Raw genomic sequence first — 5,452 nt, 5'->3', positions numbered from 1 at the left:
GTATAAATTCTAATATATAATTTACTATCTAATATACTATATGATTATGCTTATTGTTAACTGACTGTCTCTACTTACTAAAACTAAGATTTCATAAAGGCAGGGAGCTTGATTCAGTACTGTATATTCAGTACTGTATCCCCAGCACTAGAAACAGTGTCCGGTTCATGGATGCCCAATAAATAGTCTTTTAAAAAATACAGTTATATGTAGTAAATTTCATAAAACAATCCTTATCACAAGGGAATACACATGTGCTATTTTACAGTATTTTATCTATTTTTTTTAAGTGCCTGCTTACTGTAGGATTCCATTCATATGACGTTCTACAAAGGCAAAACTAACCAATAGAGATAGAAATTGGAAACTGGTTGGTTCTTAAGCAGGTGGGGGGAGGAGTTGACTAAAATGGAGCAGAACTTTCTGGGGGATTAAAATGTTTGATGGGGTGGTAGTTACATGTGTGCATCAACAAATTTTACACTTTTGTTCTCTGTAAATTATATGCAAATCATTCTGTGTAAATTATATCCGACCTAAAAGTACTGGCAAATAACAATACTAGTCTTAGCTCATTAAACAGATTTCACCACCCATACTCACTACTGGGTTGCAGCCGATGGTTTGAAAAGCTGACTTAGAGAGTTGCTGTAAGGGTTAAAGGTTAGATGCCTTTGAAAAAGCAGGTAGCACTCCACCTGGAACATTTCAGACCTTCAGTAAAGCTTGGTTCTCTTTCCACACCCCGGAGGGCGCTCCTCACCTTGGTGTCCACCACTTGGCGCGCACTGGCACCCCTGGATGCGCCGGATGCGCTCCAGGCACGACACCTGAAGCGCGACACCAGCAAGAACGCAGTCCCGGGACCCCGCCCACTCCGGGCTCACGGACCCAGGTTGAGGAGGGTAACTTTTGACACATCCCGATCCACGCCTACTCCAAAGTCCTGCTGAATCCTATTGTTCTTCCCCCACCTCCCCGAGACCGCGCCCACTTCCTCGGCGCACCTCCAGCCCAGACGAAGACCAACCGGGTGCGGTACTTAGAGCCTCCGGACTCGCCCCCGCCCCCGGGGCACAGCGGTGAGAACAGGAAGGGCACACATGCGCGGAAGAGGGCGCCGCGCGCGCGGGGCTCGCAGGAGCCCGTTGCCTTCGACTGCAAAATACATCTCCCAGAATGCCTGCGCTGCGACGCTGTACATGCGCAGCGAGAGGCCGGGAGCGCGTAGGGCGTCCGGGCGCTTTGCACCTGATCTCAGCACTGCACCCCTGGTCCCCCCACCCCCGGGTTTCCAAGCCCTTCCTCCAAAAAGACCCACATGGAAGGTCTAACGCGCGCGCACGGAGCCACGAGCCTAGCGATAGAGGCAAGACCTACAATGTTTCGAGAATTCTACCAGGCCTGAGCACGTTTCACTAAAGGTTTGAGGACTTAACTCTGGAATTTCAGTTTGAGCCCAAAGCCTTTCGGATTTTTGTGTTCAGCCTTTCTGCTTCTCTGAATGGACCTGTGAGTATAACGTTTTGAGCAAAGGGGAAATACGTCTCAGAGATTTCACTAGAATGCCTGTAAATCAAAGCTAACAATGGCATATTTTCTAAGAACACACAAATTAATTTCGATTACACAAATATGAAGACCAGTAGCTAACTCGTCTGAGTAATAGTAAAAAAAAAAAACTTGGAAAAAAACCTAGGGACAGTTTTCCTCCACAGGGCAGTTCGATGTTATGAAGACACTGTTGCTCCAGATTGATCTAGTGCAACATTAATCAGTGTCCTGGTAGGTGTCCATAGATATTTTTTTGGATGATCACCTTCCACGTTGTGCCAGTTTCCATATGGCTTAAAAGTTATAACAAAAAGAAATACCTATAAAGCATTTACTTGGAGTAAAGAATATGGCTGGCAAAATAAAGATTTTTGTCCTTGGTTACCGAAGGGTAGCCTCTAGATTCTTGGAATTTCCCCAGTAATATCCCTGGTGGGCCCTGATAATTCATCCTACCTAGATGATTCATGGTGGGTCCCTGGATAGTTGACACCAAGAAGATGACTCAGGGTAGGGGCTGGCCACTCCACAAAGACCATGTGACTAGAGAGTTGGGGTTTTGAATCACAAGATACATTTGTATACGTGCTGCCTAAGGGAGCATCACAAGATACATTTGGAGGACTTCTTGACCTCTGGGGAGTGAAGCAGGGTTGGAGATTGAGTTCAGCTTGAAGGCCTGTGATTCAGTCATTAGTGCCTAGATAATGAGACCTCAATAAAAACTCTGGACATCTAGCTCAAGTGAACTTTCCTGGTTGGCAATATTATATGTATTGTCATACATTGATGTGCTTGGAGGGTATGACATCCTGATTCAACACAGCGAGAACAACAGAAGTTTCACTTTTGTAACCCTTTCAGATCTTACACTATGAGTCTCTCCCTTTGGCTAGTTCTCATTCATATCCTAATGCTATAATAAATCTGTAATCATAAGTATAGTGCTTTCCTGAGTTCTGTGAGTCACTGAAGTGAATTATCAAAGTATCAGAGGGGGTACTGGAAACTCCTGGATTTTTGGCCCACTAGCCAGAGTAGCCCAGAGTGGGGCCCTGAGAACTCCTGGGCTTCTGGCTGGTGACCGAAGTGAGGGCAGTCTTATGAAGACCTGTGAAGTTTGGCCCAATTCCAGCTGGTTGGTGTCAGAAATCACTGAGACTATGTATTTTGCATGATTCTAGGTACTTTAAATGTATTAACTGATTTAATACTTCCTAACAACTCTATGAAGCAGATTCTATTAACCTCATTTTAGGCATGAAGGAATTGAGACCTACAGATTAATCCACTTATTGGGGAACACACAGCTAGTTAGTGGGAGAGCAAGGCAGAATGGCTGTAGACCATGGGTTGTAAATTGCCTCTCTCAGGCCACATTGGGCAGCTGCCTGTTTTTGCACTCTGTGACCACAGAATGTTTTTTTACATTTGTAAATGACTGGAAAAAAATTAAAAGAATAGAGTTGTCTTTGGGTCTTAGTTTATAAAAAGTGACTGCATGATGACACAGAGAGGTCAGTGTCATTGAAAGAAAAGTTTAATATTACTCAAAGTTGCCCTAGAAATGGGAGGCAGAGTCAAAGTTTTTGGGTCCCAATTCCACTGAGAGGGTTCCCCACACCAACAATAAGCAATTCTGTGACATCAGCCAGGAGTCCTACAGTTTAACTCAATTCTGCCACATCTCCTGGGAGATAGCATCTGATCCCACAGATTAAGGGTTCAGTCCTACAAGACTGACACCCCTCTCCACTTCACACCCCTCGCCTAGCCACAAACCCAGGTTATTGTATGCTTCTGACCCACCAGCTACAGAATGGAGGTTCCCAGGCCTCCTCCTTAAACTATAGATGCCAGTCACAAGTCTAGTTGTTACTTGTAGTTCTGACTGGCTATAAATTAGAGATTCCCACCACCCTTTCCTTGGGTTCAATTAATTTGGTAGAACCACTCATAGAACTCAAACATTTTACTTACTAGATTACTGATTTATTATAAAAATATATGACTCAGGAACAGCTAAATGGAAGACATATGGAGGGCAGGTATGGAGAAGGGGTGTGGAGCTTCCATACTCTCTGAACAAGTCACTCTCTCCACATCCTCACATGTTCACCAACCTGGAAGCTCTTCAAACCCTGTCCTTTTGGGGTTTTATGGAAGCTTCATTACATAGGTATGATTGATTAAGTCATTGACCATTGGTTATTGATTCAACTTCCAGCCCCTATCCCATCCCTAAAGATCAGGGGGTGGGACTGAAAATTTCACCCCTGTATTCTTGGTTGGTTGCCCTGGCAACCAGCCACCATCTTTAAGTGCTTTCCACAAGTCACATCAGTAATGTAAACTCAGTTGTAGTGGAAAAGGGCTATTACGAATAATAAGACACCCATTTCACCTTTATGGCTCTAAAGCAATTTCAGAAACAGGGCAGGAGACCAATAGGATGGCAAAAGATGCTCCTTATCACTCCAGAAATTCCAAGGCTTTTGGAAGCTGTGAGCCAGGAACCATTGACAATACCATATATATATGAGAAATATATTTTGGTCATCTGAGTGACCAAATACGTTTTTCTTATAGATTATAGTATCACACAGGGCCACAGAGAGAAGCACCAGTGTTAGGAGGCCTTTTTTTTTTTTTTTTTTTTTTTAAGATTGAGTGCTTTTTTAAAAAATTCTAGTATAGTTAGCATACAGTGTTATATTAGTTTCAGGTGTACAGTGTGGTGATTCAACGCTTCATACATCACCGAGTGCTCATCACTACAAATGCACTACAGACCATAGCTTTTACTGGCATTTTCATGGGAAAGGATAGGCAGAGCAGGGTAAACAGTTTAGGATTGGCTGGTTTGAATAATTCTGCTGGGCTTTGGGACATTGGGATTGTCCTTAATTTTCTATTACCTGGCCCTGGATTGATTTAGGGCAGGGGAATATTAGCTTGGTGTGTGACTGTTAGATAAAGGAGGTGGTTAGGAGTATGGACTTGGGATTGGCTGGTTTACCTATTAGAGGAGTGCTGTCAGGCAAGTTATCACAATAGGAATTATTATTATTTTTTTAAAGATTTTATTTATTTATTTGACAGAGAGAGCAAGAGCAGGAACACAAGCAGGGGGAGTGGGAGAGGGAGAAGCAGGCTTCCTGCCGAGCAGGGAGCCCTATGTGGGACTCGATCCCAGGACCCTGGGATCATGACCTGAACCGAAGGCAGATGCTTAACGACTGAGCCACCCAGGCACCCTCACAATAGGAATTAACTAGTTCTGGGAGTTTCCCCAGCCAGCAAAGACCCCCACCCCAGGAGATCAAACATCATAACACAGAGAAAATTAAAAATATGGTTAATATAAAATAGTATCTCAAGATACATGAACATTATGTGAAATTCTAATTTTAGTGTATATAAACTTTATATTCTTGGAACACAGCAACATTTATTTATTATTGTCTGTGCCTGCTTTTATTCTACGACAGTAGAGTTGACTTATGAGAGAAACCATGTGGCCTGCAAAACCTAAATTCTTCACTATTCGGCCTTACTAAAAAAAATTTGTCAACCTCTGCTCTGTAGTAAATGCCCTTAATCTGTATGAAATACTGCATAAAAATGAAAATGTAAAATTATAAACGTTTTAAAAATAAAAGGCTATATGTACTGAATCTTTGGGTGGGGAGACTTTAACATGCTACTATTATAAGGAAAAATAGATTCAATTATGGAAAATATTAAAACTTTCTATGGTCAAAAACAATAATAAAGGTACTTCCACTTCTAGGCAGATGGAGTAGATACAGTTTTCCCTACTCTCTCTGCTAAGGAAGAGCTCAGAATTCTATACATCTATACATCATTGTTTTCTGGCTTTCATAGTTTCTATTGA

The 5,452-nt window shown here is 42.6% G+C and overlaps 2 protein-coding genes across 8 annotated transcripts in view; both read right to left on the bottom strand.

Annotated features, from left to right (window-relative positions):
* Nucleotides 1-1,318, bottom strand: part of LOC102726813 (uncharacterized) — a 12,205-nt gene extending 10,887 nt beyond the window's left edge. For 3 of the 7 annotated variants that reach the window (XM_081826196.1, XM_081826195.1, XM_031036723.2), the window contains exon 1: nt 1,008-1,318. The gene's annotated coding sequence lies outside the window, so the exon portion shown is untranslated. The other 4 variants (XM_081826198.1, XM_081826197.1, XM_081826193.1 and 1 more) reach the window with 4 other exon arrangements.
* Nucleotides 1-5,452, bottom strand: part of MYOZ3 (myozenin 3) — a 381,468-nt gene that overhangs the window by 172,255 nt on the left and 203,761 nt on the right. The gene's annotated exons all lie outside the window — the stretch shown is intronic.

Source organism: Leptonychotes weddellii, chromosome 7, assembly GCF_054177405.1.
Source record: "Leptonychotes weddellii isolate Sample4059 chromosome 7, ASM5417740v2, whole genome shotgun sequence".
Classification (NCBI taxonomy): Eukaryota; Metazoa; Chordata; class Mammalia; order Carnivora; family Phocidae; genus Leptonychotes; species Leptonychotes weddellii.
This window is presented reverse-complemented; position numbering and strand designations above follow the sequence as displayed.